This window comes from Canis aureus, chromosome 13, assembly GCF_053574225.1.
Source record: "Canis aureus isolate CA01 chromosome 13, VMU_Caureus_v.1.0, whole genome shotgun sequence".
Classification (NCBI taxonomy): domain Eukaryota; kingdom Metazoa; phylum Chordata; class Mammalia; order Carnivora; family Canidae; genus Canis; species Canis aureus.
The window spans coordinates 34,800,168-34,814,524 of record NC_135623.1 but is presented as its reverse complement, the minus strand read 5'-3'; the positions used below and the strand labels follow the sequence as shown (position 1 = coordinate 34,814,524).

At 34.3% G+C, this 14,357-nt stretch overlaps 1 protein-coding gene across 2 annotated transcripts in view; it reads left to right on the top strand.

Annotated features, from left to right (window-relative positions):
- The first annotated feature begins 2,238 nt into the window (after positions 1–2,238).
- Positions 2,239–14,357, top strand: part of MGAT4C (MGAT4 family member C) — a 719,810-nt gene continuing 707,691 nt past the window's right edge. Inside the window, exon 1 of one of the 2 annotated variants that reach the window (XM_077845721.1) lies at positions 2,239–2,537. The gene's annotated coding sequence lies outside the window, so the exon portion shown is untranslated. The remainder of the gene's footprint in view (positions 2,538–14,357) is intronic. The other variant, XM_077845717.1, reaches the window with a different exon arrangement.

Below are 14,357 nucleotides of genomic sequence, written 5' to 3'. Positions count from 1 at the left end.
AAATGTGATTATTTTTCACCTCAATTTAAGGGCCCTCTATGATTCTCTATTCAAAGATGAAGTCCAAACTCCTTTATATAGCGTAAATGACTCATTATCTATCCAGACACATGGTTTCTTTATGCCCTTCATACCTCACTCTACACTTCTACTATACTGAATTACTCTCACTTATCCAAATGTATGAGGCATATTTCCCCTGGGGCTTTGTTCCCAGTGCCTGGAAATATTCCTTATCCTTTTAATCAGGCTTTATTTAGCCTTTTCTTAACCATTACTTCCTATAAGAACCAAGTTCTAATACCCTAAGATTAGTTTAGGTATCACTCATATATAGTTGTATATGGTCCTGATTTTATCACTGCAATATATTGTTAGTAAAATTGGCAATTTCTAAGTGGAGATATACATCTGAAATTCTTAAAATATGAGCTTGTTCACTACTGTAATTATTTATTAACTGAGAGGCTCAAAGCACATTTGTGCAATGCAGTTGGATAATCAGTTGTCATTTGCTTCATGTCTCTTCGGCCACCATGGTCATTATAAAAACAGCAACTGAGGGGTGCCTGGGTGGTTCAGTTGGTTAAGCCTCTGCCTTCAGGTTGTGGTCCCAGGGACCTGGATGGGGCCCTGATTAGGGCTCCTTGCCCAGCAGGAGCCTGCTTCTTCTCCCTTTCCCTCTGCACCTCCTCCTGCTTGTGCTCTCTTGCTCTCTCTGTCAAATAAATAAAATCTTAAAAAAAAAAAAAAAAACAGCAATTGAGAGTGATAAATAGCTTTCCTCCTTCCCTTCTTTTCTTCCTTTCTTTTCCTTTCATGTTTTTTGAAAATCTGCTAGATAATTATAATTCCCAACTGGGATACTGAAGCTCTTCCTTTGGGCTCTTGTGTTTTTTTCCTCAATGACAGCTACAGCGTTTGCCACTTCTGAAAAGGGAAAGAGCCTGGAGCATTTGCTCCAGTCTTTCTTTTTGTCTCTGCTATTTCTTCTCCCCTCCACCCCCCTGAATAAAATGATCAGCTGCAGGATAAATGGAGGAAAAGTGGAAAATTTGATTTACTTTTTCTTTTGGCTCTCCAGTCATTACATCATATCATCTTTGTTTCCCTTATAATGTATACACCTTTGTATACTTTGTGTATAGATTTTTGTCTTGGAAGCCACAATTTGTTTGTTAATAAATCGTTAACCAGATACAGAGCATTACAGAATGTCATGAGGAAAGTTATGGAAGGATAAGGTTGGGATTTTTTTTTAGCAGCATTAATAAAAGATACATTAAAGTATGTATACTTGGATTATGTATGCATCTTGAATTATGATGCTCTTAATTGTCCTTTCTGATAATGTAAACATTATTTTATATAGAAAACTTAAGAAAAAAATGAAAATTTCTACAACCCCCTATGTTTTGTGTATTGCCAACACACCAAGTAAAGTGTACTAAGTCTTAAATCCAGAATATTATTAAAATTCTAAAATAACTATCTAATTCAGCAGAAAAAAGATATTATATCACAACATATCATTCAACTGAAATAAACAGAATTCAAAAATGGCTTGTTTTTATTTAGAAGCAGAATAATTATGAACCACGATTTAATTTGGAACATCTTATTTTCTTAAGGAGGATATTCAAAGAGTCAAGATTTACTTCTGTGGTCACATATTAGGATTTACTTCTGTGGTCACATATTAGGATTCTGTATTCCCTTTTCTATTTGTATATAATTTCTGAATTTTAACTTATGTTGAAAATGACGCATTTCTTTGTGGAACTGCATTAAAAGAAGTTGATTGTTAATAAAAAAGAAACAAGTATTCATATTAAGGTACTGGAATTTAAAGCAAGGCCTTCCACATACTATACAATGAAGTAAAATGGCTTTAGGACCTAAAGAAGACATGTTCTATACATATATGTTCTTTAAAACTGCAAAAGATATGATTTAATATGTTAGCTGAAAACTTTGAATGTTTCTCTCAGATAGAAATGTATATAGCATGATAGTATGGATTCTAGACTGTAGTTTCAAAGAAAGCAATAGTGAAAATGAATTTCATGCCAGTAGACACTTTAAAAACTAGATTTAGCAGCAGTCACATTAGCTTAGATAATGGGAGAATTTTTCTTCATTGAAAATGCTCTGTGTCGCTTAAGAAGAACTTACTGAGGCAGCCTGCCATCTAGCTTTTTCACAGAAAAACAGGCTTACAGACTGCAGATGAGAGAGTCTGGAGCAGAGACAATTTTAACTTAGCCATTCCTAATTTATCTCAAGCATTTTCAATTCATCTTCACTGCTCTATGCACACAGGAACACCAGATTGCCATCCCTGGGGAACAGAATGCAACCAGGGATCTGGAGAGCTGTCACATTCCAAGAAATATTTAAATTGTGCTGATTTTCTTCTGGAGAACTGAGCCCAGGGAATGAAACTCTCCATCAAGTCATAGCTTTGCGGGCAATAGATCAGAGGATATTGCCAGTTTTCTAATGGATTATTGTTATCGGGCAGGTTTTCTCTGAAGGTACGTATTTTCTCAATTCATTACCCTCTCCTATTTATCAGGTAATGATCTAATGAGCTGGAGATCCAAACCGGTAAAAAAGAGAAAGATGTTAAGTAGTCAGTATTGACTAAAGAATGACACTTTATTGCTGCATGTTTATAGGTGAATAATCTGACTCCGTTAGTAAAGATTAGTAAGGTACAGTTTGAATTGCATTGTCAGCAAAAACAGGCAAAACCAAAACAAAACCGTGCTGCAGACTGCATTATCATAAGTTCATATTAATTCTCTTGAGGATTTTTTGTAGCTGCAGCGTATAATGAAGGGAAATACATACTTTGGAAACTCAGCTAACCTTATACATTTTAAAAATATTTTTACATGATCATGATGTTTCCTCCGTATATTCTCAAATACAAACTTTGTCTCAGATGCTGCTGTTAATTTTGGTGCCATTGGTATTTATGGTATATAAATATATGAATGATAAAAGTATTTAATTTAAAGAAACTCCAGTGGGAGTCTTCATGAGACTATTATATGGGTGTACTTTTCTGGCTTTATAGGTCTTTATTTTTAAGTTTGAAAGAATCTTCCTAAAATTAATTGCTACATTTTTAGTAAAATATGCATACCATAAAAATTTGTTATTCAACTTTGTTCTGTGAAGTGAAAAGCCTCAATACATTTATGAAGTACACAAAACTATTTAGCAAAGTAAAATGTGAAAAGCTGGCAAACTTCTGAATATTAACTGAATCAATAAAAATGGAGAAAGCCCTATTCTACACTGAAATTCAGCTTATTATACCTAAGATATATTAGAACAGGTGACTACTGTGCCTGTTTCCTAGAAGTTAAAGGTATGTGTGTGTGTGTGGGGGGTGTTTTGTGTCAGAAAGTGGATGGAGCTGTAGGACAGAAAGCAAGCACATAGTCATCACGGTGAGTTTATGAAAACTGAAGAAATATTTTAAAAGATGATATTAGGGCTTCTGATGTTTTTAGGTGTTTTATTATTGTGTGAATAAGCTCAGTGAAACCTACCATGGGGTTGATATTCTTCTATGTTAAACATAACTATTAGAATGGCTAGAATGGCAGGTGTATTTGACCTGGGGTGTGGTATATTTGCTGCTGTATGTGGACTGGAACACAGAGTTTGTGGAACCATCAGTGGGTTAATCACAGGCTCGGGAGAGGAAATGGTGGCTCAGCTTCACAAGAGCACTTGTTAAGTGTGTTCTCATTTCTTTGGAGCATTTGAGAGACTATTAGAAGAATAAAGGAGAAGGAGGAGGAGGATTGAGTCACCCAAATAGTTACTTGGAGTTTGTTTTCTCTTATCCTCAGAGGGTTTGTAAAAGGCAAAAAAAAAAAAGATGAAGGAGAATTGAATCCTCAAAGAGTTCTTTTAAGTGCTTCTTTTTTTCATGAATCTTACAAGAATTGCGGAATAGGGGCTTAAATTAAGGTTTCCCTATGGATTCCTCCATTTGGCAGGCTTTCTCTCCTTTATGGAATATTTTCCCTCCACTCACTTAAGAAAAAAAAAAATGAGCTTGCTCCCAGTATGATTTCTTCCCCAGTAACTCGAAGCTCTAATTTAAATCTACAGAAGTATGCTCTCGGAAACTGCATACACTCCTGAGTATCTCAGAGTTTTATAATTCACTGTCTTATGAATGTCAAAGCTAAAGTGATTTAAAATCATTTATTTATTTATTTGAGCGTTGGGAAGTTATGACAATAGCTTGGAAATATATCCTTTAATTTATATTTTGGGTGTCAGATGAATAGATCAAATATGAAAATCAAGAGGGGCAGTTTTAGTTGTCAAACTGCAATAAAAATTTTTATTGCTCTGACCTCTTATTAACCTTTTCTACCATATCATGCTAGTGTCTCTTGCCTCCCTATAGGGTTCATTCACTTACCCAGCTATCTAAATCTTCTCAGCTTCCAGGTCAGGTGCTAAAACTTGTTTTACTTCATCTAATGGTGAGTTCATTGCGAAAATATATTACTATAATTTCATTTTATTAGTTGCTGTTAAATATTTAATATTTATTGAGTGCTCACGATCTGTTTGGTGTTTCACAGCAATATGTAGGAAGAAAGTATGTAATGGCATTTTTCTCCTAAATCAGCCAGTTTATTAATATTTCAGGACTCCTAATTGGTGCCCACAGAGAAAGGCAATTAAGGCTGGCTCTTTAGTGGCTGCTTATGTGCATGTAAGATGTGAAATGTCCTGTATTCAGTCAATGATTTGCATCCAACTTTACCATGGATCCCAGAATTCTCATCTAATTGTATTCAAATATTCTCTTAACTCTACTCCCTATACCAAAGTGTCATCATGGGTAGAACATTGGATTGAGGGTAAGAAAAACTAGGTTTAAATGTGTTAAGCAAGTTTGTGTAAGTTAGTTTGTCTCCTACCTACCTCTCTCCTATTGAGTATATAATAGAGATATACTAGAGATAATATAATAGAGACAATGGCATCTACTTTTTAGATTCTTGTGGGTAGTAGAGATCACACACATTAACTAATAAACACATAGTGTGTGTACAACATATGTTCGATAAACAGTACTTATGTCTGAATGCATTTTATCATAGAGTTTCACATACAGAATGTACCAATTGAAATTACCTTGACTCATCTTTCTTCAGTGATGCATATGTGTGTAGGGATGTGTGTGATGTGTATATTTGTATTATCATAGGTCCATTGTTCAACAGTTTTAAAACTGATTTATTTATTTATTTATTTATATTTTTTTATAAATTTTTATTTATTTATGATAGTCACACAGAGAGAGAGAGAGGCAGAGACACAGGCAGAGGGAGAAGCAGGCTCCATGCACCGGGAGCCCGACATGGGATTCGATCCTGGGTCTCCAGGATCGTGCCCTGGGCCAAAGGCAGGCGCCAAACCACTGCGCCACCCAGGGATCCCTTAAAACTGATTTAAAAAATAATGTATTGATCATGTAGTTATTGCTCAGCACTAAAATACTCTATAGAAGTATAGATAAAATTAGAAATTAAGATTAGCTTGAGACATAGGTTGCTATATTCTCTATGGCTACAAACAGCTAAATTTTCAACCATAACTTACCAGAGAAAGCAGATAGAACTATATCTCATGTTCCCATTTTTTCCCCTCTCCCAAAAGATATGGAAATAGAAGACAAGCCAGTAAATCCTCTTGCTCATTATGCTGTGCCCTTTGCCCCTTTTGTTTGCATTTTATTTTGCTACAGTGGCTTGTCTAGTGAGATGGCCTTGAATTCTAACGGCACAGAATAGTTTAAGGATATGAACCACCCCCTCAAGGAACAAAGCAAACACATGAATACTTTTATTAAAACAAAAGACAGCTTTTGCTTTGAAAAAATGCTAAACATTTTTTTAATGAGAGTGAAACTGTTAAATGTGAATGTTCAATACAGCCAGATGTTGACCTTAACTGTGAATTTGAAGCTTTATAAAAATAGTATGCAAATCCAAGCTAGAAACTGCTTTCTTTAGGTCATAAGACTGCTGAAAAATTCTAAGTCTGAATTTCTCAGATACTTTTCATATTGAGTTAAGCATATACAGAAAACCTACTTTAATATTCTGAGTTATATGGGGAGATAAATTAAGCATCATGCATGTCTTTTTTATATCTTTTATTGGAATTTGGAAACAGATGTACAAATGTCCTCTTTATAAATGGGAACCACCAAGTAATTATTTTGAAAATGCATTATAGGAAATTATCTTGTACATTATGACTAGATCAAAATGTGGATGCAAAAGCAAGTACCTGCTGAAAAGCTATTCTTCTCTTTTCTTTTTTCTTTTCTTTTTTTCTTTTCTTTTCTTTTCTTTTCTTTTCTTTTCTTTTCTTTTCTTTCTTTCTTTTCTTTTTGAGTCAATATCTGTTGTCAGTGCCAATCCTGTCTTAATATCAATGAATCGACCTACTCACCAATAAAATGAAAGTTTAGGCATCTGGCTTCATTCTCTATAAGACCCTTGAATTTCTTGTTCTATTGCTGTTTGATTCCAAACTTTGGATATTTTGACTCTGTGCTTAAGGAGATTAGAACCTGTGTTTTAATTCCAACTCAATTTTCCAATCTGTAAATGTGTGTGGGAGGGTTATAATAATATTCATATTGTGTGGAATGAATAACAAAATATCAAATAGTATTGCAGGGGCTTGTTGATGTAAGTACTAAAAAATGGTACTAAGTATTGGTGTACTATCAGGGCATCACCATCTTCAGGCCGACTCTTGATACTGGGCTTCCTGTTATTCAGTATGATTATGGGACTTCCTTTGGGGGACCTAGGTATGTGTTCACCTACAGTCTTCCTCTGCCTATGGCTTCCTCTAAGTAAATATTTTCATTAAATCAGCCTTGCCCCTTTGACTTAACCTTAAATAGGTTAGCTGCCAATTCTTTGAGGTGTTCTTCCCTCAGCATATTCTTAATGGGAAAACAGATATCTCTGAGCTTAGTGATTCTCTTCTTGTGTCTCAATTTGTATCGACAAATACATATTAAAGAAGACACAAAGATACTGGTTCACATGTCGGGTATAATATCTTCAGGCTTCTAGAACACAGGCTAGTAAACTTTTTCTGTAAAAGGCCAACTAATAAAAGTTAGGGGCTGGATTGTCTCTCCATAAAATTCATATGCTTAAGTTCTAACTCCTAGTACTTTACAATGTGAGTGTATTTGGAAACAGAATTTTTTAAAGAAGTTATTAAATTAAAAAAGGTCATTAAGATAAGTCCTAACCCGGTATGACTGATCTTAACCCAGTATGACTGATGTCCTTGTAAGAAGAGACATAGACACAGACATGCATGGAGAAACCATGTAAAGACACCAGGAAAAGGCAGCTCTCTATAAGCCATGAAATAAGCCTCAGAAGAAACCAATTCTCCTGACACTTTGATCTCAACATCTAGCCTCCAAAATTGTGAGAAAAATATTCTGTTGTTTAAGCCACCCAGTCTGTGGTGCTTTGTTCCAACAGCTCTGGAAAACTAACAAAGTGTAAACATTTTAGATTTTTGTGGGCCCTGTAGGCTTCCTGTCACATTTTCCTCCTCCTCCTTCCCTCTTTATCCTTATTCACCCCTTTAAAAATATATACCAAAAAACAGAAACAACAAACAAACAAACAAAAAAAAAAAAAACAGGAAAACAAATGCTTTTAGGGGCCATATTTGGCCATGAGCATAGTTGGCCAACCCGTGTTCTAGAACAGAAAGATCCTCCAAAATTTGGGCAAAAGATAGCCCTAAACTTCCATGTTCAAGATAGTCAAGTCTACTTTGCAGATAACCACTGATTTTTAGCCTAAAAATATAACATTATCCTTTTCTTCTGCCAAAATCCTTCCAAATACCTTAATTTGATATGGATATCTATAGAGCACATTGCCTTCACTCCTAATGGACCCTTTAAAGCCCTAAAATTAGAATGACATCCAAACAATATTAATCATATCATTTTGCATTTGTTGAGTACATCCTGTGGGCTGCAGACTATTCTAAGCACAGCATATATTTTCTCATATTAATCCTACCAACAGCCTTGCAAGGTAGTGTTATAACCATTTTCCTGATGTGGAAATCGAGACACTGAATGATGAAGCAATTGCCTGTGGCTGCTTAGCATAATTAGCTTAGTGGTTTGGATAGAGAATCTTAGGCTCAGAGTCTGGCATTTAACCATTATACTATAATGGTTTCAGATCAAGGCAGAGTTTTATGTTTACCATAAGAACAGCTGTGAAAATATTGAAAAATACATAACAAACAGCAATTCAGGTGAAAGAGAAGGGAAGTGATGCAGTGCTTATTTCAATCCCATATTTTTATGTGAGTGTAGTAGGCATGATAATTTTCTAGTTAATTATGTAATTTCTATTTCTCTTTTTTTATGGAGAACATGAATTATGTTTTAGGACTTTTTTTGTCTTCAAAATATCATAGTGAATGAGTACGGTTAAAGAGGTTAGGTTTATCAAAGAGAAACTAAAGAACAAGATGGTATAATTTTAAAGCTCACAGAGTTTCACATTTAATTTTGCATGTAAGAAAGTTAATGCTCAATTTAATAATTTCTATTATATGGGGAAACAATGAATAACCAAATTGACTACTGGGTATATATAATGTATTATTTCTAGTTATTTTCATGGAATCAACAGGTACTTGGTTTGAATGTGTTCAAAGAACGACCTGTTCAAATGAAAACTTTGCCAGGTGGCAATTCTGCTTTAATTCTAGGAAGCATATGTTGTGTGTTGTGTGAATTCCTGGATTGTCCTTTTTAATTTCATCAATACACCTGATATGCCTTCAGTATTTCTGTAGAACTGAGTCATATTTTCTAGCCATATCTGAATTTGATAGAACATCTTTGAAAAGAAAAATAGGCCACTGCTACTATCCATTGTAAGTACAGTTAACCTACTTCATAAATTATTCTTCTGTCACTATATTAACACACAAAAAAAATTCTTGTGATATTGTCAGATGTCCACATTGAATATAAAGAATTTAATCATCATAAAGTAGAAGGTTGTCTGTCACCTGCCAAAATCTATCAAAGTAAATAAGAACTTTTAATAGTTTCAGCCATGAATTATAATGTCTCATAATTAAAATATATGCATGTGTATATGTAGAACCTTAACAAAGCACTACTATTGTTTAGAAAATTATTGTAGGGGGTCTTGTTATTCTAGGCTCTATTAGGTCTCTGGACATTGTAGAGCAAAACCAAAGTAAACTTTCTTTGGTTATATTTATTGGGATAGGTAGATGACTATGGACATTCTATTGTTCTGGAATTATTTATCCTTAATAGGAATTTATGTTTACTCTCTCTAAAATTTTGGTATTTAAGAAGTAAGTGAGCAGTCATGTGTATGTGTCTGTATCTGAAGGCATTTGTAATGCATGTCTGTGTCACGTGTGTTTGTGATTTTTTCCAAGAATTACCCATGGGACATTTGAAAAGCAGATCTTAAGTTCACAGGCAGTATATTGAGATTCATCCCAACTTACCAGCAAGGAGACCTTGCAATATTTGGAATTAAAACCTTAAATACCATCCTGGGTTATCTTGCAATTCTCTCTCCCCTTCCTTTTACTGCATTCCTCACAAAATACCCTAAGCTTTAGAAAATGTTCTACCAAGAATGCTTTCTCCTTTGGATTATTCTTGTGGGGTAAAATGTGGGAATATTTTAGGAAAGGGAAAATCTTTATGAGAATTGGCAGAATTTACATGAAGGGATGAAGGTTTGCATTGCAAAAGAAGACAATTATTTTTAGGTTGTCAACTGGGGTGGGAGTAGGCTGAATCTTGAGAATAATGCTGAGAACTGGGATATTCCCATTAAAACAATTCTCTGAAGTGTTTAAGTTCTTATATATTCTCCTTTAACTCTGAGAACAGTTGTATTTGGCTTTAGTTACAACTCTTGTTTTCATTTTGAAACTCCTTCTAGCTCTCTCCAAACATTTGGTCAACACCCACATAGATCATAGGGTAGAGTATAGGCTAAATCTAGACTAAAGGAAAGATTTTAATCTGCACATAGAATCATAGACAGGCATGCATCTGCACAACCAATATATACAGCCCGACAGATATGCAAACAGGAACAGGCTGACAAGTAAGTGTGTAGAAGGATTGACAGATAGGAGCTGACAATGGGACAGGGATGGATGGACCAATATACAGGAACAGGCAAACTGACAACCAGCCAGAAACATACTACGGAGAGATGTGGATGACTAGGCAGGCAGATAAGCACACACAAGCAGATACAGACAGCAGAGAAATTGATGAAGAGACAAGGAAGACAGAGACCCATGCTTCTAACATGGCAGGCAGTTCTGGCCACTAATTGGCAGCCCAACATAGATACAAACATGGATGGGAATGTGCCCATACACTATATCCAGAATTTTACCTTATACATTCATGAGACAAGTTCCAGTAATAAACCATTTTTATTGCTTTTTAAAGGATTATTTCTAAGGTATCTTCATCTATGCATTTTTGCTTTTCCCTACATGGATGCAGTAAAAAGAATCATGGATATGTATGAAAAACATGTTTTGTCATACTTTTTAGTTTTATCTAGTACTTCTGTCTTTGGATAAGAGAAATCAAAATAGTGAAGTTATTGTGAGCATGCTGTTGAAATGTTACCTTAACGTCTTTTTAAGCCCTGTAATATAAGAGTCAAGTCAGAATTCAGACAAGAGAATGATCAATTTTCTTTCTCCAGGAGAAGCAACAACAATTATAAAACAAACAAACAAAAGAACAAAACACTTGTGCCTTGGAAGCATTGTTAATGCCAAAACAATCATTGCCGCCTTTAGTGTTTTGCTGTGGGTCACAGAGACCTCTTCTAAGTTGTAAAGGCACTTGATATTTTTTGTTGCAATAAAATGAGAAAAGCAGGGGGAAGTATGATGCTCCTTTGGTTGAATGCAATTTTAATAGCTTGAATGGACATATATGAAACTTTTAAAGCCTTAAAGAAAGTTTTGAATATTGCATTATATGTAACTATTGATTTGAAATAGTTCTTCAAAATGTTGTATAATTATAAGAACTATAGGATTAAAGGATGTCAAAATTTAGTAGTTATTCAAGAGTTGCTTTTTAGAGACTTGGAAGAGTATATAGACTATATAATTAAATACATGTTAAATTATCACTTGATAAATATTTTGCACGTGGTATCTTGCCAGTACTTGTAATCATTCTTCATTTTCACAGGTGGGAGGGCATACACAACCTGCTCTGAACTTTAAATAATCTTTCATGCTAGTTTAAAACTACTCTTGTGCCTCACATCTAGTGCTTTTACAAATTAACACCAACTGAATAATGTGATTTTTGTTTTCCTATGAGGTTACTTTTTGGGGGAGGGTATTTTCCTTTTTATTTTAGCCTCTGGAAAGGATACATGCTTATATAATGAACTCCACCTTTTAATCAGCTTTATTAGGATATAATTTACATACCATAAAATTCATCAGCTTTAAGTATATGTTGTTCAATGACTTTTACCACATTTGCTGTTTGTGCAACTCTCCCTGCAAGTGAATTTTAGAACCTTTCCATCACCACAAAGAGAAATCTTGTGTCTATTTAGAATCGTACTCATTTCTCATCCTGACTCAAGTCAACCACTAATCTACTTTCTGTCTCTCTATATTTGCCTGTTCTGGACATTTCATATAAATGGAATCATACAGTACGTAGTCTTATATGTCTGGATTCTTTCACATAGCATACTGTTGTTGAGATTTATCCATGTTGTAGTACCTTTTTCATTGCCAGATAGTATCTCATTCTTTGGACCTCCCACATTTTATTCATCAATTAACTAGTTAATGTATGTATGAATTATTTCTGAGTTTGCTTTTTATAGTTGTTCTCTCTTAAAGAGTGAAGATTGTGTTTATTTTTTCTAGCCTCTCTCTATTCACAGAATGAATGTATGCTTGGAAACTCATGTTCAAATTAATTTACTATTGAGGTTTGCAAGTCCACTTTTGTAAAAGTAAGAATGAAGCAAAGCTAACTAATCAAAAAAGTTTTTTTATGGTAGTCTATTAAGGTGATGCATAATGATATTTTCTATCCTGATAAGCTTTAAGGTTACTTATAAAAAATGTAATACAAATATATTAAATATAAATAATCTTAAATATAAATCATCTTACTCAACTCACATATAAATATATACTAAGTAGAAATAAAAATAAACTAGTTAGTTTTTTGATTCCTAGGTTTAAAATAAAAATAAAAAGTTCTTGAAAAGTTTTGATGTTCTCTGATTCAATCAACTGTTACAGAAATACAAAAACTGCAGATAATTAGCTTTATTGTGTCTTTTTTTTTTTTTTGGTAACAGATTTTTCACTTAAAATGCATTTTTTCTTTTGTGCATCTTTTCAGGATACATTATTTTTATTATTTGTCCTTTTTTCCTTATTTTTACTCAGCCTGGGTAGTTTCATCCACTGCTACATCTTAAGCTTCATTTAGGTCAACAACTCTAGTCATGACTTCATTCCTTTGATACTGATCTGGTAGCTTCAAGTTCAATATGCAATAGAAACTGTGTTTATTAAAAAAAAGCAAAAACAAAAACAAAACACTTATTCAAACACATATTCAAGAAAATACAAAGGAGAAAATAGTGCCTATATTTTTAAAATGAATTCAGATGGTTTTCCATTCTATAATGCACACTCTTGCACCAGGAATACAGAGAATTTTGGATCTATTAAATGCTCTGTTTCCATCACTATTCTACAGGTGCTATGAAACAAATCTAGTCCATTTTTGCTGCAAATATGGCCCAGTGTTGGTTCAATTGAGATTATTTTAGGAAAGAGTGCCATACTCAAGCAGCTTTCCTATAAAGAAAATAAATGTGTCATATTTTCAAATTTGTTACAATGATACCATTAAAATTTGCCGTGTCTATTATAATCTGAACTTCTTTTATAAAAAATTAAGTAGCATATTCTGTTATTTTAGAAAAACAGAGGATTAGTAACCTAATTAAAGAAGTCCTTTATTTGACTTTAGCATCTTTCTTTTTGAAATAGAATAGTAATTTTATTATGCTTTATATTTTAGAGAAAAACAGACATTGGCTAAAATTATAAAACCACAATGTTAACATTTTTCTTGAAGTTTGGCAGAACATCCACTATTCCCACTCTGTTTCAATTTAACTCAGTCGCTGATTCCCAGAAGCAATCTAGAAATGTTGTAATACATCAGCCTAAAGAAAAACCACACATACTCTCATGAACTGTCCCATTCTGACACATGTCCACCACCCACAAAACACTATATCGGTTGGGTTCTCTTCATTATGATTCTTACATCTCCATGGATTAAAAATGTGATGAACTATTTTGGGTAAAAAAAAAAAAAAATGTTTTCTCTTAGCTTTTGCTACGTAGACACCATTTAAACAGATTGTGATGGCATCATTGAGGGCATGGACATATCAAGAAAATTTTGGGTATAGTTTTTAAATTGAACTTGAGTAAATATCTTAAATTACTACATGCAAAAATGGGACTGATACTTACAGTAGTCTTCTGGAGCTCCTCAATTTCAGCCAATTTTTTTTAAATTACCTGATCCTGCCCTGCATCCCACCAGATTAGTGTGGGATAACTATGACCTCATGACCTAAACGGTAGTAATTAGATTCCCTTTCCCTGGAATCCGGATGAGAGTTATAGGAACTCCAATCAGTCTTAATTTGGTATCTAAACTGGGTAGTCAAGTAGGGCAGGAATTTGGCAGTCATTACTGGGCTATGTGCAAATGGGACAGAGCAAGGCGGTCTGCAGAGAACAATACAGTAGAATGAAGCTCAGGGAAGGGGGGTGGTGGTGAGGCACTCCACAGTTGCAGAGCTGGGAGGCAGACATAGTCATAGCCTGAGTAGCTTTTCTGGGTCCTGGCTGCCCTCACTTTCTGTTCTTGGGTTCTGGGAATCATCCAGTACCCTGTATCACTCCAATTGACCTGAAATAGGCTCTTTGCACTACTGCTAATCACACTAACCTACTCATTACTGCAGTCTATTGCTCTTTGAGAAAATTATTTCAGCAGTTGTGGGTTTATTTTCCCCTTAAACAGCCCTCATTTTCACTTGTTTCTTGTTTTAATCAGAAGAAAAATTTCCATCTCCTCTTCAAATATATAAATATATATTTATCTGCTTCAGCCTAGAGGTACTCTAGAA